The sequence below is a fragment of the Nyctereutes procyonoides genome, unplaced genomic scaffold (assembly GCF_905146905.1).
Source record: "Nyctereutes procyonoides isolate TBG_1078 unplaced genomic scaffold, NYPRO_anot_genome, whole genome shotgun sequence".
Classification (NCBI taxonomy): domain Eukaryota; kingdom Metazoa; phylum Chordata; class Mammalia; order Carnivora; family Canidae; genus Nyctereutes; species Nyctereutes procyonoides.
In genome coordinates, this window is record NW_026575049.1 from 1,530,195 (window position 1) to 1,554,528 (window position 24,334).

A 24,334-nucleotide genomic window follows, 5' to 3' on the forward strand; every position below is an offset into this window, starting at 1 on the left:
ATTCAAAGGTTTCTTTTAAAACACATATGCGTGCGCTCGCGCACAAGCCTACAAGCTGCAATATATTCTATTCTATAGCAAAATTACAAAGCTATAAATGTCTAGAAATGCCTCAAGGTATGTAACTACTGAAGCTAATTAACAATCCCAAAATTAAACATCCACTGCAATGCTCAAAGGAATTAGGGGCACAGAAAAGAGATAAGGACACACAAATCCCACCAAAAAGGTAAAGTTCAAATGTGTCTAACAAATAAAGAAAACAAGACTCTGGAATTAACCAATGTAATTTGCTGAGAGAAGAAAAACTACCAACCCTGTAAGTGTCAAATAAAACGTAAAACTTTTTATTGCGGTATTCACTGGGAAAGCAGGGATTAATTGGGCTAGAAGCTCAGAACCATGATAATTTTGTAATAAAGATCCCATGAAAGATTTTTTTTTTAAGATTCTTATTTTTTCATGAGAGACACAGAGAGAGGCAGAGACATAGGCAGAGTAAGAAGCAGGCTCCCTGCAGTAAGCCCAAATCGGGACTTGATCCCTGGACTAAGGGATCACGCCCTGAGCCAAAGGCAGACATTCAACTGCTGTGTCACCCAGGCATCCCAGATCCTTTCATCTGAACCAAAAACATTGTGTTTTAAAAAGAAAATTCACTTTAAAAAAAATCTATACTAGGGCAGCCCCGGTGGCTCAGCGGTTTAGGGCCACCTTCAGTGCAGGGCATGATCCTGGAGACCCGGGATTGAGTCCCGCGTCGGGCTCCCTGCATGGAGCCTGCTTCTCCCCCTGCCTGTGTCTCTGCCTTTTTCTCTGTGTGTGTGTGTCTCTCATGAATAAATAAATAAAATCTTTAAAAAAAATCTATACTAAATCATCTTATCCTACACTATCACCACACCAGAGTTGTGCCATATAACTTTACCTCTAATCCTCACTTATCTTTATCCTAACAAGGAATACAACTATGGGATTTGGGGCAAAGAAAATTCAGTATGTTATAGAGTATAGTTTTTAGAGACTGAATTCCAAGCTCTGCCACTTACAAGCTGTGTGATCTTGGGCAAGTTACTTAATCTCTTGGTGCCTCAGTTTCCCTTAGGTAATAGTAACCATCTCATGAGGCTATAAAGATTAAATGAGTTAATATACTAGTAAAATGCTTAGACACAGGGAAAGCATTTAAATAAATGTTAGCTATTATTTTTATTGTTCTTATCTAGTCTTCTCCAAACTAATACAAGAAGACCAAAGTCAGTATATTTAAAATTTGGAAGATCTGGGGTACCTGGGTAGCTCATTTGGTTAAGCATCTGACTTGATTTTGCTTCAGGTCATGATCTCAGGGTTGTGAGACTGAACCCTGCGTCAGGGTCCACACTATGCATGGAACCTGCTAGGGATTCTCTCTCTCCTTCTCCCTCTGCTCCCCTACCTCTCTTAAAAAAAAAAAAAAAAAAAAAAAAAACTTGGAAGAACTAATATAGAAATAATATTATCTGCTTTGTGGTTCCTCTGAAACTGAGGGATCTGCTTGCATAGAGGCAACAGACTAAGTAGGCCCAAAGTGACATTAGGTTTTAAGGTCCTCAACATACATTTTTCCTTTAGAGACAAATATAGTAGGATACAATCTAAGATTCCTATGCCAGGAGAATGAAGTTCCCTTTCTGTACCTACCAGGAAAATCAATGGTACAAGAAACAAATAAGTAAATTATAATGTATTATGTTAAGTGCTAGCTAGAGCTGCTCACAAGGTTAAGTGAGAATAGAGGGAATAGGAATACAGAACATACTGAAGAAAGGCTTCTAGAAGGAAGGGATGTTTAAGCCTAATCCTCTAGGATAAAGAGTATTTATTTAGTCAAATAGAGAAATGGAAAAACAGACCTAAATTCTATATTCATCTGCTGGAGATTGGAGGAAGGTTACTTAATCTCTCTAAACCTGAGTTTCCTTTTCTATAAAATGGAATGATTACAGTATTTCCTTAGAAGGCTGTGAAGATTAAATGATACATATAAAGTTCTTAGAACACTGTGCAAACCAAACAAACAGTATCATTAACACAGACATATGGATCACCTTGATGCATTCTCAGAAAAGTTTTTTTAAGATTGTATTTAGTTATTCATGAGAGACACAGAGAGAGAAAGAGGCAGAGACACAGGCAGAGGGAGAAGCAGGCTCCATGCAGGGAACCCTATGTAGGACTTGATCCTGGGAATCTGGGATCACACCCTAAGCTTAAGGCAGACACTTAACCGCTGAGCCACCCAGGCATCCCAGAACAGTAAGTATTGCATACAGAAAGCTAGAGTACAAGGCATTCACAAAAAAGTGGCTTGAGAAAAAGCTAGAGATTAGTGGAAACAGGATCCTAAAACATCTTGCATACTAACTAAAGCTATGAGAAACTTGTAAAGGATTTTAAAAAATGAGTTACATCATCATATTTCTATTTTAGAAACATTACTTTTGCTACAAAGTGGATGGCTTAGAAAGTAGATAAAATAGAGGCAGACACACCAGCTTGGAAAAATATAAGAATTCTGACTGTAAAATAAGGGGATTGTGACCCTAAAGGCATTAGGAGGTAGAATCATTAAGACTTAGTGAAATATGAGATATGTATGATGACTGGGAGAGAGAACTATAAGAAGATATATTTCTATCCAAGTGACTGGATAGAAAAGCAGCTTCTCAAAGTGTGGCCTGGGAATCTCCAAGACTTTTTTCTACAAGGTCAAAAACACTTTTATAACAATACTTTATATGTGTATATAATATATATATTATTTATTTCATATATAATATAAATATATAATTATTTGTATTATTTATTATATTATAGATTATATTTATTATAGATTATATATTATGTGAATATATATAATAAATAAAATAATGATATATAATACAATAAGCCCTTGTTTGCCCTTTTCGCTCTCATGCTCTCACAGTATGATAGTATTTCCCAGAAACTATATAACATGTAATATTGCAAACAACTGAGTGATCATAGGCAGATATGAGAATCTGTGTTCCATTAAACCCGACATTAAATTAGATTTGTATAAGTGAAAAACAGTAACACATTTACCACTAAATTTTATTATTACTGTTTTGAAGAATTGTTTTCATAAAATATTTGCTTTTATGTTAACATGTAATAGATTATCATTTTTAAATGAATTAATACGTTTTTAAAACTTTTCAGTTTTAATTTCTAATAGGCTAATATTGATAGATATAATCCACATAAACAAAAGCTCTTTTTTGTGGCCTCATGAGAGTGTGAAGACACTGATACCAGGAAGTCTGAGAACAACTGGGGTAGATATTTCTACCACAGAAATCAGAATACTGGGAACCCTGGGTGGCGCAGCGGTTTAGCGCCTGCCTTTGGCCCAGGGCGCGATCCTGGAGACCCGGGATTGAATCCCACGTTGGCCTCCTGGTGCATGGAGCCTGCTTCTCCCTCTGCCTGTGTCTCTGACTCTCTCTCTTTCTCTGAGACTATCATAAATTAAAAAAAATTTTTTTTAAATTAAAAAAAAAAAGAAATCAGAATACTGATTGAAACCAGTCTGAACAGAAAGGTAAGATAATAAGGTTCAGTTTAAAACATGGTAAAATAAATAAAATAAAATAAAACAAAACATGGTAAATGTGGGATTGAGGGGAAGACAGTGGCAGAGTAGGAGGACCCTAGGCTACCTTGATGGGTGAATACAACTAGATAACTATCAAATCATCCTAAATAAGCCAGAAATTTATGACGACTGGCAGAACAAACCATAACTAAAGGTAAAGAAGAAGCTACATCAAAGAGGGTAGAAGTGAGGATATGCAGCTTCAGAGAAAAACAGATCTTGGATGCTAAGTGGGTAGGGAGGCACCACCGTGGAAAAGGGCAAGAGAAAAACTAACACATAGGGGAATGTACTGGGAAAACAAATCCCCACAGCAAATGGCTTGGAAAGTGAGAAGGGCCATTTTTCATGCCTTTTGGCAACTAGCGAAGCTTAAAGCCTGGAGTTTTAAAGGTCAGAGTCCTTTTACTCTGATAGAGCTCAGAGGACATTAGGGCCACTCTTGAAGAAAAGGCAGGGCAAACAGCCCATTGACATACAGCATGGAAACAGTAATTTGAAGTGGACCCAGGGCACACAGTGAGGAGGTTACTTGCTCATCTTAGAGCAAGTCCCAGAGAAGCAGTATTTATGGAGAAACTCCTCCAGGAACAAAAGAACTGGCCAGTGCTATTTCCCTTTCCCACCCCTCAGCATAAGCACAGGGTGATCTGCAGGAACCAGTCCAGCATGGACATTTGCTCTCTAACTTGCTTATCCCAAGCTCCACTCCCTGTGCTCTGGTAGAACCACTCTTCTCAGTCACACTTGGCTCAGTCCCTGCTTGACAGGTCCTCTCCCTGAGAAGACTAGCCCAAACCCCTGCCAACACCTCATCTCCTAACTAGGGAGTTTTGTGAAGCCTCAGTTCTGGTGGTGGTGGCAACAGGACTCATTTTACAAGCAGACCAAAACACACCTAGTTAAAACACACATACTGAAGCCAGGGACCAAACACTGCCCACAACAGGCAAAGAGAGCATCTGCAGACAACTGGCCTGAAGAAGAAAGCAGCCAGGACACGACAGCAAAGTGCACAAAGCACACACTGGAAACACTCTCAGAAGTACCAGGCCCTGAGGAGTAGGGGACACTATATCACTAGGTACTATAAGACTTCTTCATAAAACCACTGCCCTCAAGAACAGGAGATGTAGCTGACTTTCCTAATACACAGAAACAGGCACAGAGACTTAGACAAAATGAGAAGACAGAGGAATTTGCTCAAAATGAAAGAACAGGATGAAGCCATGATAGGCAATCTAACCAAAATAGTTATAAATAACATGCCTAATGGAGAATTTAAAGCAATGATCATAAAGATTCTCACTGGATTTGAGAAAAGAAGAGATGACAGCAGTGAGACATTAATACAGAGGTAAGGAATAACATAGCAGAGATAAAGGGCTCAATAAAGGAAATGAGAAACATGCTTGATGGAATGAACAGCAGACTAGAAAAAGCAGAGGAACAAATTAATGACCTAGAAGACAGAGTAATGGAAGGTAATCAAGCTGAACAAAAGAGAGAAAAAAGAATTATGCAAAATGAGAACAGACTTAGGGAACTCAATGACTCCATTAAACATAATAATGTTTGTATTATAGGAGTCCCACAAGAACAAAAAAGAGAAAAAGGGGGCAGAAAATGTATTTGAAGGAATAATAACTGAAAACTTCCCTAATTTGTCAAAGGAAACAGATATCCAGATCCAGGAGGCGGAGGAAATACCCAACAAAATCAACAAAAGCACATCAAAACAAGGATATTTTGTAATTAAAATGGCAAAATAGCAGGGCACATTGCTGGCTTGGTTGGTGGAGCATGCAACTCTTGATCTCAGGGCCATGAGTTCAAGCTCCACACTGGGTATACAGCTTACTTTAAAAAAATGCAATAAAAAGGCAAAATATAGTGATAAAAAATATAGTTAAAAGCAGCAAGACAAAAGAAGACAGTTACACATAAGGGAAACCCCATAAGCAGACAAACAAAAACAAAAGAAGATCATCACCACTAAACCAGCCCTGCAAGAAATATTAAAGGGACTCTTCAAGTGGAGTCAAAAGTGAAGTGACAGTATGAAGTGAGGAAACCCAAGGGCAGTAAAAATGAGTATCTGTCTAAAGAATCAGTCAAGGAACTGACAAAATAAAAGGATATAAAATATGATACCATATACATACAACATGGGGAGGAGAAGAGTAAAGAATATATTCAAACTTAAACAACCATCAATTTAATATAGACTGCTATCTGCAGAAGATATATAAAAACATAACAGTAACCACAAATCAAAAACCACTCATATGCAAAGAATAGAGAAAGAAATCCAAATACATCACTAAAGAAAACCAGCAAATCATGAAAGACAAGAATCAGAAAAAATCATCAGAAACAACCACAAAGTAATAAGATTATAAAACTACATATCTATAAATAATTACTTTGAATGTAAAAGGACTAAATGATTCAGTCAAAAGACATAGGGTGACAAAACGGATTTTAAAGAAAGAGCCATCTATATGCCTACTCATTTTAGACCTAAAGACACCTGCAGATTGAAACTGAGGAGATGGAGAAACATTTATCATGCAAATGGATGTCAAAAGAAAGCCAGAGTAGCAATACTTACATGGGACAAAACAGACTTCAACACAAAGAATGTAACAAGAGACAAAGAATGACACTACAGGGGTGCCTGGATAGCTCAGTTGATTGAGCATCTGACTTGATTTCAGCTCAGGTCATGATCTCAGAGTCCTGAGATGGAGCTCAGATTCAGGCTCCATGCTCAGCATGGAGTCTGCTTTTGATTCTCTTTCTCCCTCTCCCTCTATCCTACTCCTGCTCACGAACTCTCTCGAAAGGAAGGAAGGAAGGAAGGAAGGAAGGAAGGAAGGAAGGAAGGAAACCTTAAAGGAAAAAAAAAGACACTATATAATAATAAAGGCACCTGGATGGCTCAGTTGGTTAAGCATCTGCCATGGGTTCAGGTCATGATCCTGAGGTCCTACAATTAAGCCCTACATCAGGCTCCCTGCCTAGCCTGCTTGTGCCACTCTCCCTACCTCTGCCACTCTCCCTGCCTCTGCCACTCTCCCTGCTTGTGCTCACTGTCTCTCTGTGTCAAATAAATAAAACCTTTTTATTTTTTATTTTTTTAATAAAACCTTTTTAAAAATTAAAAATAATAATAAAAGGGGACAATCCAACAAGAATATATAGAACAATTGTAAATACTTGTGTATCCAACATGGAAGCACCCAAACACATAAAATAATTAATAACAAACATAAAGGAACTAATTATTAATAATACAATAATAGTAGGGGACTTTAATACCCCACCTACATCAATGGACAGAGAATCTAAACAGAAAATCAACAAGGAAGCAATGGCTTTGAATGACATACTGGACCTCATAGATTTAACAGATATATTCAGAACATTCCATCCTAGGGGTACTTGGCTGTCTCAGTCCACAGAACACACACCTGTTGATCTTGGGGTTGTGAGTTTGAGCCCCAAATAGGGTATAAAGATTAGTTAAGTAAATTTTTCAAAAGTTAAAAAAAAAAAAGAACATTCCATCCTAGAACAGCAGAAGGTCATGTCATGCATCTCTTCTGACCACACTATGAAATCAGAAGTCAGCCACAAGAAAAAATATGGAAGTACCACAAATACATAAAGATTAAATAACATGCTACTAAACAGTGAATGAGTCGACCAAGAAATAAAGAAATTGGGATCCCTGGGTGGCTCAGCGGTTTGGCGCCTGCCTTTGGCCCAGGGCGTGATCCTGGAGACCCGGGATCGAATCCCACGTTGGGCTCCCGGTGCATGGAGCCTGCTTCTCCCTCTGCCTGTATCTGTGCCTCTCTCTCTCTCTCTCTCTCTGTGACTATCATAAATAAATTAAAAATTAAAAAAAAAAAAGAAATAAAGAAATTAAAAAATACATGGAAACAAATGAAAACAAAAACACAATGGTTCAAAAACCTTGAGATGCAGCAAAAGCAGTTATAAAAGGGAAGTTTATATCAATACAGGCCTATCTCAAGACATAAAATCTCAAATAAACAATCTAAACTTATACCTAAAGATCCCAGAAAAAGAACAACAAACAAAATCTAAAACCAGCAGAAGGAAGGAATTAAGAAAGGTTAGTGCAGATATAAATAATATAGAAACTAAAAAAAAAAAAAAAAACAACAGAACAGATCAGTGTAACCAGAACCTGGTTCTTTGAAAAAAAAATCAGCAAAATTGATAAACTACTAGCCAGACTTATCAAAAAAGAGAGAGAGAGAGAGAAGGGACCCAAATAAGTAACATCACAAATGAGAGAAGAAAAATTAACACCACAGAAATGTAAACAATTGTAAGAGAAAATTATAAAAAACTATATGCCAACAAATTGGAAAACCTAGAATGGATAAATTCCTAGAAACATATAACCTAACAAAACGAAAGCAGGAAGAAACAGAAAATCTGAACAGACTCATTATCAGCAAAGGAACTGAATCACTAATCAAAAAACTCCCAACAAACAAAAGTCAAGGACCAGATGGCTTCACAGGCAACTTCTACCAAACACTTAAAGAGTTAGTATCTTTTCTTCTCAAACTATTCCAAAAAATTAGAAGAGGAAGGAAAACTTCCACAAATTCACTCTATGAAGCCAGCATTACCCTGATACCAAAACCAGATAAAGACACCACAAAAAGGAGAACTACAGGCCATTATGTCTGATGAACATAGATGCAAAAATCCTCAAGAAAATACTAGCAAATCAAATCCAACAATACATTTAAAAAATCATTCACCATGATCAAGTGGGATTTATTCCTGGGTTGCAAAGTTGGTTCAGTTTTCACAAATCAATCAACATGATACATTACATCAATAAGAAAACGGATAAGAACCATATGATTATTTCAACTAACATGGAAAAGCATTTGACAAAATACAACAGCCATTCATGATAAAAACTGTCAACAAACTAGGTTTAGAAGGAACATACCTTCTAAACATAATATAGACCATATATGAAAAAACCTACAGCTAACATCATCCTCAATAGGGAAAAACTGAGAGCCTTTGCCTAAGATCAGTAACAAGACAAGGATATCTACTCTCTCCACTTTTATTCAACACAGTACTAGAAGTCCTAGCCACAGCAATCACACAAATATAAAGGCATCCAAATTGGTAAGGAAGAAATAAAACTATCACTATTTGCAGGTGACATGATAGTACATAGAGAAAACCCAAAAGCCCCCACCAAAAAACTGCTAGAACTGATAAATGAATTCAGTTAAGTCACAGGATACAAAATCAATGTGCAGAATCTGTTGCATTTCTACATGCCAATAATGAGCAGCAAAAAGATAAATTAAGAAAATAATCCCATTTACAATTACACCAAAAATAATAAGATACTTAGGAATAAACCTAACCAAAAAGGTGAAAGACCTGTACTCTGAAATCTTTAAGACACTGATGAAAAAAATTCAATACAACACAATGAAATGGAAAGACATTCCATGCTCATGAACTGGAAAAACAAATATTGTTAAAATTTATGTACTACCCGGGGATCCCTGGGTGGCGCAGCGGTTTGGCGCCTGCCTTTGGCCCAGGGCGTGATCCTGGAGACCCGGGATCAAATCCCACATCGGGCTCCCAGTGCATGGAGCCTGCTTCTCCCTCTGCCTATATCTCTGCCTCTCTCTCTTTCTCTCTCTGTGACTATCATAAATAAATTAAAAAAAAAATTATGTACTACCCAAAGCAATCCGTATGTTTAATCTAATCCCTATCAAAATACCAACAGCATTTGGGGCACCTGGCTGGCTCAGTTGGTAGAGCCTGTAACTCTTGATCTTCGGTTGAGTTTGAGCCCCATGTTGGGCGTACAGATTACTCAAAAATAAAATCTTTTAAAAATAACAAAATAAAAAATAATAATAATAAAATAAACAAAACATGGTAAATGTGACGTGCCTGTGGGATGACTAACCAAAGTGCCCAATAGGCAGTTACACTGTTCAGACTAGATATCTATACAACCAAACTGTGATATAAATTGAAACCCTGGATTTTAAAGGGAAAGTGTATGGTGAGAACAGTGGCAGATTAGCAACAGAGAAAGCTAGAAAGGTGAGCAGAGAGACCTCAGGACACACCAATATTTAAAGAATAAAGAAGAGAAAGCAAAGTCCCTCTATAGAAAGGAAAAGAAAAGTTATAAAAATTAGAAATAAAATTGAAAAGTTAAAGACCATATCACGAGCTATAAGTTAAAAAGAGAAAAAGCGGGATCCCTGGGTGGCACAGCGGTTTAGCGCCTGCCTTTGGCCCAGGGCGCGATCCTGGAGACCCGGGATCGAATCCCACGTCGGGCTCCCGGTGCATGGAGCCTGCTTCTCCCTCTGCCTGTATCTCTGCCTCTCTCTGTGTGTGACTATCATAAATAAATTAAAAAAAAAAAAAAAAGAGAAAAAGCTGGTTAGGGCTTTGAAGGAAAGCAAAAAACTTTCACCGTTAGTAATGGCAGGGAAAAATAGAACAGAAAATGAAATCCAGCATTAACTCCAAAATTTCAATTTAGGCAAGTGTTTCAATCACTTCTCATATAATACTTTTTTCTCATCAGAGTTACTCATAAGCAACAGAAAGATTCTAAGTTCTTCTTCTTTGCCTTCTTTGTTCATTCCTCCAGAGGAAATACAAACACATAAGAAAATGACCAAAAGGATGAAGATGGAACGATCTTGGATGAAATTTATATAAAGGGGGTTGACCAAGCAGTGACTCAATGAAGAGACATTCGTTCATCCAACAAATACTCGCTGAGTAAACCACTCTATGCAAGGCATCAGGACAAGAACTGCTAAAAAAAAATAGCTGACTAATGTAACAAACTATGCCCTTGGTTCATCAGCAGAAATGATAGACTGGAAATAGAAAATCTTTCCTGATAAGACTGGCACAAGCAGCGGCCACTCTATCCCAAAGGTGCCTCTAGCAGATTCTCAGAGCTCCAAGTCACCCAATTACTGAAATGTGTCCTAATTCCACAAAGTAACTCCAAGGAAATATTTTCTTCAAGTGTTTGATATCTATGTGGTTCTATAGCAATATTCCATCTCTCAGAGTTTTTACACAGATAACTACAGTTTTGAAATATAGAGGTAAATCTTTTTTTTTAAGATTTTATTTATTTATTCATGAGAGACAGAGACAGAGTGGCAGAGACACAGGCAGAGGGAGAAGCAGGCTCCATGCAGGGAGCCTGACGTGGGACTCAATCCCAGAACTCCAGGATCACGCCCCGGGCTGACAGCGGCACTAAACCACTGAGCCACCCAGGCTGCCCTAGTGATAAATCTTTAAGAAATCCTAGCATATATTTATCAAATCATCTTAAATGCTGATTTAAGCTACAAAACTAATAACAGAAGTTAAAGGAGAATTACCTAGTGAGAAGCACTTAGGCTGGAAAAGCTGCTTTAACTGGTCAACTCTATCCTTTAAATATAGAAAAATGTGATTTTATAAATATAGCTATTCTTTTGAGAAAAGGACTGCATGGATAAGAATAGAGAAAAAGCATATGAAAGCCAGAATCTAGCATTACATCCAGAGAACCCTGAACAAGAAAGGATATATTATCACACACAAGCTGTCACTAAAATCTTTTCACACCATCATCTTGTGCTATGGTAGCTAACCTATTTCTAGCTCTAAGCCTGTATCTGATTGATTTGCAAACTCTTGGAAGTAGCTGGGCCTCAACAGACACTGAACAACATCAGAAGTATCTTTTTGTCTGAGTTATATTTAGGCTCTATCCCCCCCCCCCACCGTTTCTGTTTAAGAACTTGAGAAAGAAAGAATTAATGGACAGTAGTTGCTAACAATAGGTGTTGCTGTTATTGAAAGCTTTGGGGGGGGCGGTTAGAGGAGGAAGATTTCATTTCTGACTAACATGGAATAACAGATTATATTTACTGTCCTTGCAGAAACAAACAAAAAAAAAAAACAGAAAAAATGGGAAAGACAGGGGTTTTTAAGATACCAGACATCAGGCAATAAACAACAGTGATTCCTGAAACAGGAAACAAATAAGGTAAGCCCTATGATTACCCAAGCTTAATGCCTGGAGACTGCTTCCAAGTAATGTCAAAAACAAGGGGGAGGGGCGGGGGAGTCCAACATGCTCCTTGAATGAACATCGAAGTGAAAGTCTGAGAAAGCAAAGGAGTCTAGAGTTCACAGAACAAAGAATACCACCAGAGAGAATATTTGCAAACCACTTATTTAACAAAGGAATTTTATCTAGAATATATAAGCAAGTCTCAAAACTCAAAGAAACAATTAAAAAATGGGAAAAAGACATAAGCAGACATGTTAAAAATCATTAGCCATTAGAGAAATGCAAATTAAAACCACATGAGATATCTCTACATACCTACCGTAATGGCTAAAATAAAAATACTGGGGTGCCTGGGTGGCTCAGTTGGTTAAGCACCTGACTCTTGGTTTTGGTCAGGTAATGATCTCATCAGTTGCATGGCTGGTGGGATGGAGCCCTGTATCAGGCTCCATGCTCAGCAGGGAGTCTGCCTGAAGACTCTCCCTCTGCCCTTCCCCCACACTCTCTCATGCACTTGTGCACTCTTTCCCACTCTTTCTCTAAAATAAACAAATCTGAAAAAAAAATTTTTTAAATATCGATAATATCAAATGTTGACAAGAATGCAGAAAAACTGGATCACTCATACATAGCTGATGGATATGTAAAATGGTACAGCTACTCTGGATGACAGTTTGGCAGTTTCTTTTAAAATGAAATATGAAATATGTAGGGACACCTGGGTGGCTCACTGATTGAGTGTCTGCCTTTGGCTCAGGTTATGATTCCAGAGTCCTGGGATTGAGTCCTCTGTTGGGCTCCCTGCAGGGAGCCTGCTTCTCCCTCTGCCTATGTCTCTGCCTCTCTCTCTATGTCTCTCATGAATAATGAAATAAAATCTTTAAAAAAATAAAATAGGGCAGCCCAGGTGGCTCAGCGGTTTAGCGCCACCTTCAGCCCAGGGTGTGTGATCCTGAAGACCCAGGATGGAGTCCCACGTCTGGCTCCCTGCATGGAGCCTGCTTCTCCCTCTGTGTCTCTGCCTCTCTCTCTCTCTCTCTGTCTCTCATGAATGAATGAATGAATGAATGAATGAATGAATGAATAAATCTTTTAAAAAATAATAATAATAAAATAAAATATGGAATTACCTTACCACTCAGCAACTGTACTCTTGGGCATTTATTTCAGACAAATTAAAACTTATGCCTACAGAAAAACCTGAACATGAATGTTCATAACATCTTTATTCACAATGGTCAAAAACTGGAACCAACAGAGAAGTCCTTCAACAGGTGAATGCTTAAACAAACTTGGGACAACTGTACCACAGACTACTACTCAGCAATGAAAAGATACAAACTATTGACATGTGCAATAATTTGGATGGATCTCAAGGGAATTATGCTGAATGGGAGAAAAAGTCAATCTCAAAAGGATACATATGGTATGATTCCATTTAATTGACATTTTGACAGGATAATACTAGAGAGCTGGAGAACAGATTAATAATCCCAAGGTTACAGGTTCATGAATGGATGTGGTTATGAAAAGGCAACAAGGAAGAATTCTTATGGGAATGGAACTGTTCTGTATCTTGACAGTGGTTGTGAATATACAAATTCATACATGGTGAAATTCCATAGAACTCCCCCCTGAACATACACACCCATGCAGAGGAGGAGTGCATGTACAACTGTCAAATCTGAATAGACTCTACAGATTGAAACAATATTGATTTCCCGGTTTTTATATGGTACCACAGTTATGTAAACTGTCACAACTGAGTGAAAGGCACAAGGAATGGAATACTGCTGTATATTTTGCTTTGTAACTTCCTGTAAATTACACTTATTTCACAATGAAAAGTTAAAATAAATGACTGAGAAATGATAGATTATAAAATTAGTAAAGAGAGACATTTAAAAAGTTATTGTAACTATATTCAATATGTGTAAAAATATAAAGGAAAAAGTAAGCATGTTAGGTAGAAGAAGTAAAAAAAAATCTCTGAAATGGAAGAGATAAAAACACTATGAATGACTACATAAGATTTAAAAATTACAACAGAACAAATCAGGGGGAGAAAATATTAAAACACACCAATAGAAGTCACCCAAAATAAAACACAGAAAGGAAAAAAAAATAGGATAGAATGAACAAAGCATCCATAAACCGTGGGACAAATTCCAATTGCCCAATATATGTATCAGTGGCATTTCCAAAGAGACAGGGGAAAAATATTTACTAATAGCTTCCAAGTTTCCAAACTGTAATAAAACTATACATACACAGATCCAAAAGCTGAAAGAACCAAACCAAGACACACCATTACCAAACTACCTAAAATCAAGAATACAGTAATACAGAATAAAGTTAAAAGCAGCCAGGAGGAAGGATATAGAGAAACAAAAATGAGGACAGACAATAACAGGATTCTCACTGGAAACTATTCTAGATAGAAGAAAATGGATTCATATCTTAAAAGACTGAAAGAAAAAAACTGTCAACCACGAATTCTATACTCACAGAAAGTATCTTTCAAAATTAAAGGCAATGGTGCCTGGATGGCTCAGTCAGTTAAGCATCTGCCTTCAGCTCCAGTCATGATCCCAGGGTCCTGGTATGGAATTCCACATCAGGCTCCCTGCTCAGCATTGAATCTGCTTCTCCCTTTCACTCTCCCCCTCCCCCCTGCTCATGTGTGCTCTCTCTCATGCTTTCTTTACTCATTATTCAAATATTTTTATAAACTATTCAAAGCAATAATTTAAGATACATTGTAATTTATATATACATACAAGTATATATATGCATTTGTGTGTGTGTATATATATATATACACACACACATATATATATATATACACACACACACACACACCTTATGTATACACACAAAGTGTATAACTAGAATAGGGCAATGGCCAGGAGGGAGGAAAAAGAAGTATACTATTGTAAAGTTCTTATACTATACATGAAGCAGTATAACATTACCATGAAGTAGAATGTATGGCCCATAACTGGAAAAACTGTAATCAATAGAAACTCACTTAGGAATCCCAGACATTGGACTTCTTAGATAGACTTTTTTTTAAGATTTTATTTATTTATTTAGAGAGAGAACATGAGTAAGGGGAGAGGCAGACGGAGAGGGAGAGGCAGACCTCCCGCTGGGCAGGGAGCCCCAGGCAGGGCTCAGTGCCAGGATCCTGGGATCACGACCTGAGCCGAAGGCAGACACTTAACCAATGAGCCACCCGGGCATCCCCAGACTTCTTAGATACTTTAAATTAGCCAATTTAAATAAGACCAAAAAAGGAAACCATGACTAAAGAATTAAACGAAAAATATAATAATCTTTCAGAAACATTAGAGTAATAAGTAGAAATTATAAAAAGGAATCAAATAAAAATTTTGGGAGTTGGAAAGTACAATAACAAAAACAAAAAGCATAAATAGAGGGGTTTGACACAAGATCTGAACAGGCAGGAAAGAATCAACAAATCTGAAGCTGACTCAGTTAAGAATATCCAGTCTGGGGGCACATGGGTGGCTCAATCAGAAGAGCATACAACTCTCGATCTCTGGGTTGTGAGTTCCTGCCCTGCGATGGATCTAGAGATTACTTCAATTTTAAAAAATTTTAAAAACAACAAACAAACAAACAAAATCCAGGCTGAGGAACAGAAGGAAAAAACATAGCTAGGGCAATGAGGCAATAAAAAAAAAAAAAGGCATTTAGTCTGGAAAAAAAGTAAAACTTTTTCTATTTAAAGGGCACTCGGGTGGTGCAATCAGATGGGTGGCTGACACTTGATTCCAGGTCAGGTCATGATCCTAGGGTCCTGGGATCCATCCCCACATAAGGCTCCTTGTTCAGTGGGGAATCTGCTTGAGGATTCTCCTTCTCTCACCTTCTGCTCCCCCCACTTGTACACATTCCCTCTCTCTAAAATAAATAAATCTTCAAAAACAGAAAAAAAACTTTTCTATTTGCAGATAACATGATTTTATATATAGAAAATCCTAAGGAAGCTAGTAAAAACTAATAAATAAGTTCAGCAGGTTGTAAGATACAAGGTCAACATACAAAAATTGATTATATTTCTATACACAGGTAATGGATATTCCAAATATGAAAGTAAGGGAAAAATCCACTTACAGTAGTAACAAAAATAATAAAATACTCAGGTATAATTTTAACAAGGAAATGTAACCCTAATAGACTAATATATTAAAAATTACAAACAATCACTGATAGAAATTAAAGAACTAATAAATAAGGGGAAAGATGTCCCATGTTCATCTGAAAGATTTAATACTGATAAGGTGGTAACACTCGCAAAACTGATCTACAGATTCAGTACAATCCCTATCAAAATCCTAGCTGGATTTTTTTTTAAGAAATTGACAATCTGGGATCCCTGGGTGGCGCAGTGGTTTGGCGCCTGCCTTTGGCCCAGGGCAAGATCCTGGAGACCCGGGATCGAATCCCATGTCGGGCTCCCAGTCATGGAGCCTGCTTCTCCCTCTGCCTGTGTCTCTGCCTCTCTCTCTCTCTCTCTGTGACTATCATAAATAAATAAAAATTTAAAAAAAAGAAATTGACAATCTGACCCTAAAATTCATATGGAAATGCACGGAACTAGAATAACCAATATAATCTTTTTTTTTTTTTTAAGTAATCTCTACACCCAACATGGGGCTCAAACTCACAACTCTGAAATCAAGAGGCACATGCTCTACCAAATGAGCTACCCAGGCACACCAAACAACATAATCTTGAAAAAGAAAGACAAAATTGGAGGACTCACATTTCCCAATTTCAACTGACTACAGAAAGTGACAGTAAGTAATCAGAACAGTGCTATAGTGGAATAGAACTGAAAGCCCAGAAATAAACCTTTACGTTTATGGTGAACTAATTTTAAACAAGGAGGCCAAGACAATCAAATAAGCCAAGGACAGTCTTTTCAACAAATGGTGCTGGTTTAGTAGATAGCTAAATATAAAAGAATAAAGGTGGAACCATACCTCATATTATACACAAAAATTAACTCAAAATAGATCAGACCTAAATATAAGACCTAAAACTATAAAACTCAGTATAAAACACTGAAATAAACCTTCATGAAGTTGGGTTAGGCAAACTTTCTTAGACACAGCACTAAAAGGATAAGCAACAAAAGAAAAAATAGATCAGCAGACTTCATCAAATTTAAAACTTTTGTCTTTAACAATACCATCAAGAAGGTGAAAAGATAACTCACAAAAGAGGAAAAATATCTGTAAATCATGTATCAAATAAGGAACCTGTATCCATAATTAAGAATTCTTACAACTCAGTTAAAAAAAAAAAAAAAGACAAAGTACTCAAAAAAAGCAAAGGATTTAAATATACATTTCTCAAAAAAATATACAAATGGCCAATAAGTACATGAAAAGAAGCTCAATGCAACATCATTAGTTATCAGGGAAGTGCAAATCAAAGCCATGATATTATCTGACACCCTCTAGGATGGCTAGAACCAAAAGACAGATAATAAGTTTAGTAAGGATAGGCAAATTGGGACCCTTGTACATTGCTAGTGAACATGTAAAATTATGTAGCCACTATGGAAACAATTTGACAGTTTTTCAAAAAGTTAGAGTTACCATATGATCCAGGAATTACATTCCTAGATATACAACCAAAAGAAATGAAAACATATATCCACACAATAAAATTACTAATGTTCATAGCGGCATTACTCATAGTACCCAAAAAGTAGAAACAACTCAAATGCTTTCCAACTTATGAATGGATAAGCTAAATGTGATATATCTGTATGATGGAATATTATTCAGCCACAAAAAGGAACAAAAGTACTCATACATGCTACAACTTTTTTTTTTTTTAACTTTTATTTATTCATGATAGGCACACAGTGAGAGAGAGAGAGGCAGAGACACAGGCAGAGGGAGAAGCAGGCTCCATGCACTGGGAGCCCGACGTGGGATTCGATCCCGGGTCTCCAGGATCGCGCCCCGGGCCAAAGGCAGGCGCCAAACCGCTGCGCCACCCAGGGATCCCTACATGCTACAACTTAATGAATCTTGAAAACATTACCCTAAATGAAAAAAGTCAGACACAAAAGGTTCATGTATTGTCAGAATCTTTTTATAAGATATATCCAGAAGAGGCAAATCCAAAGACAGCAAATTTGTAGTTACCAGGTAATGGGGGAAGTTTTGTTGTTGTTGTTGTTGTTGTTGTTGTTGTTTTTTAGAAAAGAAATTAACTTGGGGGGGAGTGTATGTCCATACAAAAATTTAATACAAATAATCATAGCATAACTATTTTTAATTGTCAAAAACTAGAAACAACCCAAATGTGTATTATCAAAACATAAATGGATAAACAAATTGTTATAGTTCCACAGGATCGCTACTCAGCAATAAAAATGAACTACTGATATATCCATCAACATAGATGAATCTCAAAATAATTATGCTTAGTAAAAAAAGGCCAAATGAAGGACACCTGGGTAAGTTACCCAGGTCATGATCTCTGGGTCCTGGGACCAAGCCTCGAGTCGAGCTCCTTGCTGGGCAAAGATCCTGCTTCTCCCTCTCCCTTTGCCTGCCATCCCCCTCATGCTCTCTTTCAAATATAATCTTAAAAAAAAAAAAAAAGCCAAACAAAAAATAAATAAATGTGAGCTTATATGCAATACAATTCCATTTATATAAAATTCTAGACAATGTAAATTATTCTATAATGACAGAAAGTTGATCAGTGGTTGCCTGGAGACCACAGAAGTTGAGGGAAATATTAAAGGAAACTCATAGAGGTGGTATTTTCACTATCTTGATAGTGGTAGTAGTTTCATGGGTGAACAATACATATGTCAAAACCTAACAAACTGTACACTTTTAATATATACAGTTTACTATATGTCAATTACAGCTCAAGATCTATTTTGAAAAAGATACAGAAAGGGGAAATAGGGCAATATCTTCATGCTGACTACTCAATAACTGATAAGGGAGTGATAAAAAGTTTTACTTTACCTTGATGAGTGTACAAACAACACCTGGCATAACTGAACATGGAGAATCACTCACAGTAGCATATAAATTTGAGTATTTGTAAATTTACAAATACTTCTATTAACCAACATTATATTATTTTCTTTTTTAAGATTTTATTTATTTATTCATGAGAGGCAGAGAGAGGCAGAGACATAGGCAGAGGGAAGAGAAGCAGGCTCCATGCAGGAGCCCAATGCAGGACTTGATCCCAGAACTCCAGGCAGAAGCTCAACTGCTGAGCCACCCAGGTGTGCTTTTTAACCAACATTACAATTTCAGAGATGCTGAATCTCCATTTTTTACTGATTTTCAGTCTACAGTGCTAAAAACACTCTCAGTTCTGGCAAGTACTACCATTAGTATGATTTGTAAATAAACATTTAGACATACCAAGAAAGCTCCTACAAGAAGCCCTAATAAGGTTCCTTAAAGTTAAAATACCTGTAAGCAATATTTCAAGTATGACAAAAACAATAAAAAAGATTCCTATTACCCATACTAATAATTTTTTAAGAATACCTTTGTTCATATCTATTTACCTTTTGTAAGATAAAGTAAATAAATACCTATTTTTTTTTTAATTTTTATTTTTTTTATTTACGATAGTCATATATATATAGAGAGAGGCAGAGACACAGGCAGAGGGAGAAGCAGGCTCCATGCACCGGGAGCCCGTTGTGGGATTCGATCCCGGGTCTCCAGGATCGCGCCCTGGGCCAAAGGCAGGCGCCAAACCGCTGCGCCACCCAGGGATCCCTAAATACCTATTTTGTAAGGTAAACATCTATTTACCTTTTATAGATATTTACTCAAATAAATTTAAACTATTTCAAACTTATTTTTTTTTATTTATTTATGATAGTCACACAGAGAGAGAGAGAGAGAGGCAGAGACACAGGCAGAGGGAGAAGCAGGCTCCATGCACTGGGAGCCTGATGTGGGATTCGATCCCGGGTCTCCAGGATCGGGCCCTGGGCCAAAGGCAGGCGCCAAACCGCTGCGCCGCCCAGGGATCCCTCTATTTCAAACTTATTATCTATTTTCTAAAAAGTCAGAAAAGCTTTTTTTTTTTTTTTAAATTTTTATTTATTTATGATAGTCACAGAGAGAGAGAGAGGCAGAGACACAGGCAGAGGGAGAAGCAGGCTCCTTGCACCGAGAGCCTGACGTGGGACTCGATCCCGGGTCTCCAGGATCGCGCCCTGGGCCAAAGGCAAGCGCCAAACCACTGCGCCACCCAGGGATCCCGTCAGAAAAGCTTTAAAGTTAAAACTCTAAATTAAAACTCTAAATTGGATTTTTCTTTACCAAAAAGTACGCCCACTGTTTTAAAGACAAACTATGATGTATTCACTAGTGGGAAAAATTTTGGAAATCAGAGTGAAGTTCAGTCAAAACCACTTTACATTCATGTATTTATGACAGGTGAGAAACAGCATTATCTAATCTAAGCTACCATCATCTCTCACTTCAACCACAGCTGTAGTATTTTTTATTTAATTCAAGTGAATCTTGATATACTCTAGTCTGTTTCTTCATTTATTAAATGGGTACAGTTACACTTCCAACTTCATGAGGTTGTGTGACAATTAAATAAAAATACAGGTATAGCACTTAGTCGTTGCATAGCACACAGAAAGTGCTCCATAAATGTTACCTATTATTACCTGAATAAATGTTCAGCCTCCATGAGTCCAGTGCTGGAATGGCATCACATAAGAAACAAGTCTAACCTCAAAAAAACAAAACAAAACAAAAACAGAAACGAAAAAACAAAAAGTTAAAAGCAATTTAAATCTTAATATATTGACTCCCAAAGAAAATAAAGACATCTATTTCAAAATCCACAGCAGCTTCTTTTTTTTGTTTTTTTTTTAACTTTTGTTTATCTGAGAGACAGAGAGGGTATGTACCCAAGCACATGAGCGGGGGTGGTGAAGTGGTGGGGCTTGGGGGGGTGGAGAAGCAGACTCCCCACAAACCAGGGATTCCCAACTCCAGGCTTGATCCCAGGATCTCGAGATTAAGACCTGATCTGAAGACTGACGCTTAACTGACTGAGTCACACAGGCAACCCTCCACAGCACCTTAACATCTTCTTTCCCAATTCCTTTTGCTCACAATGTTTCTTATAACCCTACACATGTCCTGAACCCTCTATATCCATTCCTACTTTTTTTTTTTAATCCACTGCTTCAACACACAGAAGTGTTTTGTTTTAATTTTTATTATTTTTTAAGTAATCTCTACACCCAGTGTGGGGCCTTAAACTTACAACCACAAGATCAAGAGTCACATGCTCTGGAACACCCAAGTGGCTCAGCCGGCTCAATGACCAACTCTTGGTTTCCACTCAGGTCATGGTTTTGGAGTCCTGGGGTTAAGCCCTGCATCAGGCTCCAGGCTCAGTGAGGAGTCTGCTTGAGGTCTCTGCGTCTCTCCCTCCCCTCACTAACACTCACTCTCTTTCTAAAATAAATAAATCTTAAAAAAGAAAAAGTTGCATACTTTACCAACTGAGCCACCCAACTGCCCCTACCGATTGCTTTTTTTTTTTTTTTAGATTTTATTTATTCATGAGAGACAGAGAGAGAGAGAGAGAGGCAGAGAAATAGCAGAGAAAGAAGCAGGCTTCCCGCAAGGAGCCTGATGTGGGACTTGATCCCTGAATCCAGGATCATGCCCTGGGCCTAAGGCAGACGCTCAACTGCTGAGCCACCCAGGTGTTCCAGCCCATTGCTATTTTCTTTTTATTTTTCTTTTAAGATTTTATTTATTTATTTATTCATGAAAAACACAGACACAGGCAGAGGGAGAAGCAGGCTCCATTCCCTGCAGGGAGCCTGACGCGGGACTCAATCCTGGGTCTCCAGGACACACCCCGGGCTGAAGGTGGCGCTAAACCGCTGAACCACCCAGGCTGCCCCCATTGCTATTTTCTTTTTTTCTTTTTATTTATTTATGATAGTCACAGAGAGAGAGAGAGAGAGAGAGAGAGAGAGAGAGAGAGAGAGAGAGAGAGGCAGAGACACAGGCAGAGGGAGAAGCAGGCTCCATGCACCGGGAGCCCGACGTGGGATTCGATCCCGGGTCTGCAAGATCGCGCCCCGGGCCAAAGGCAGGCGCCAAACCGCTGCGCCACCCAGGGATCCCCCCATTGCTATTTTCAATTCACAGTACAACACTCTGCTCACTTGGCTCTTTCTCCTCTAACGATCCCCTCCCTCTTCTTGTAAGTAGTTCTTGGTCCACTTTCTAATATAAACAGTAATCCAGTCCTCCTCTTATCCTTTTATACAAGACAAGTCTAGAAACTGAGCTAGCAGATAGGGAATCTCAGTAGGTAAGAGATAATATAGGGAAGTCAGAGACAGAATTTTCTTCTGTGAGTAGAAATAAATATTACAAACATATAATTTAATATCTCCTCTCTCCGACTATAATATTATTATTATTGCTATTAAAGGACTCTGAGAGCTGGCTGCTGCTTAAGTCACAGCAGAAACTCTTGAGTACTGAATGTCACCACTAGAACTCTTAATATGCCAAGCCAGTCTGTTCTTGGAATCCATAAAACACCTAAGCCCCACTGTGTTCTATGCTGAAGTGAAGAGTATCTCTAACTCTTCATTTTGTTTTACAACTCTATCCCATGAGTATCATATTGCTAAAGTTTGCCTTCCCAATATTGTACTAAGATTTCTATAAAAAAGCTCTTCCAGTTTCTCTATAGCCCCCACACCTCAGGGTTTTGGTAGATGTGTGGTAGTTTGGTTAGGGTTGGGAGGCACGATCAGGATACTGCCCTCCCCTTTTACTACCAATGTTGGTCCTGAAACACTACCTGAATGGTGATCTCCACCACCACCACCCCCATCCCCTGGAAAAGCCTTATTCTCCCCTATGCAAAGAAAGTACTAGTTGCCTCTCCCCACAGGCCCTCAAGCCATGCCCAGATGTGCCTGATTTTTAAGCAGGCATAGTGAGTTCATGCTGAGAGCCTTGCCATACCAAGCGGTCTCTCTCCAACTCTGAGTCAAAACACACACTAGTCCTTATTGATGTTATGGTTTTCTTGCCCTATTTGTAATCTTAACAAAATTGAAAATGGAAGATTTTCTAAAAGAGGTTCAATTCCCTTCTACCATCCATCCTCCATAATCTCCATATAGTTTGCAAGTTTTTAATAAAATGCAACAGTCTCTTAACTAATCTTTCTACTTCCTCTCTGGGTACTCTGTACCTGTCCTCCCCACAGAAGCATGAGTGATCTTTTAAAAATGCAAATCAGATCATTTAGCTTTCTTGGTCAACAACCTTCTTTCTACCAATGGTTTTCCATCATCCTAAGCGAGGTCTATGGAGTCCTATAAAATCTGGCCCCTGCTTATTCTTTTTTTTTTTTAAGACTTTATTTATTCATGAGAGACACAGAGAAAGAGAGGCAGAGACATAGGCAGAGGGAGAAGCAGGCTCCCTGTGGGGAGCACAACACGGGACTTGATACCAGGACCCCAAGATTATCCCCCGAGCCAAAGGCAGACGCTCAACCACTGAGCCATCCAAGTGTCCCTGGCCCTCACCTATTCTTGAACATACCAAGCCACATAGTCCTCATGAGGCCTTTGTATTTGTGTTCCTCCTGCCCAGAACACTCCTCTCCCATTAGAAAATGCTGGTTCTGCCTCCTTCCAGGTAATAGTTCACACACCACTACAAAAAGGTCTTCCCTGACCACCTCATCTTAACATCCCCTTATCCCTTACTCTCACTCACATTACCACATCTATTTTCTTCATAGTACTCACCATAATCCGTAATTATTTACTTATTTGGAAATCGTCTATCTTCTCAAATGAAAATGTAAAGCTCTTTGAGGGCAGAAATCTTGTGTGTCTTGTTCATATCTATACCTCCAATGTGAAATAGTGCTTGACACATATGCACTGTTAACAGTTTTCAATTGATTCATTTACAAAGCTAAGTACTACCTCGAGGTAAACTTCAGGGTTTTTTTTTTTTTTAAGATTTTATTTATTTATTCATGAGAGACACAGAGAGGCAGAGACAAAGGCAAAGGGAGAAGCAGGCTCCATGCAGGGAGCCCTATGTGGGACTCGATCCTGTGTCTTTAGGATCACACTCTGGGCTGAAGGCAGGCACCAAACCACTGAGCCACCCAGGCATCCCTAAACTTCAGTTTTTAAAGGAAAATTTAAACTTATTTGTACAGCCAATAAGATGGCAAGCCGTCAAAACTCTGTGTTCTTGTCTTCATTCTAACAATCTGCCTGTGTTCTCAGGTCTCTTGCTTTCTCTGAAGATACAATATGGGCTCAGAAAATAAGATGGCAATCTTATCTGGTAACACTGTTCTCTGGATCTGTAAGACCCAAATCCAAGGTTCTCAGGCAGCAGCAACTGACAAAGATCTGGTTACCAGTACTGCACTAAGGAGTGCCTCACAACCCA

At 38.2% G+C, this 24,334-nt stretch overlaps 1 protein-coding gene across 23 annotated transcripts in view; it reads right to left on the reverse strand.

Moving 5' to 3' along the window:
* R3HDM2 (R3H domain containing 2) overlaps window positions 1–24,334 on the reverse strand; it is a 163,113-nt gene that overhangs the window by 101,641 nt on the left and 37,138 nt on the right. For 19 of the 23 annotated variants that reach the window (XM_055328354.1, XM_055328351.1, XM_055328358.1 and 16 more), the window contains one exon: window positions 20,530–20,590. The exons of 3 other annotated variants lie outside the window; for them this stretch is intronic. The gene's annotated coding sequence lies outside the window, so the exon portion shown is untranslated. Of the gene's footprint in view, window positions 1–20,529; window positions 20,596–24,334 lie in introns of those variants that run through there. One more of the 23 variants, XM_055328353.1, reaches the window with a different exon arrangement.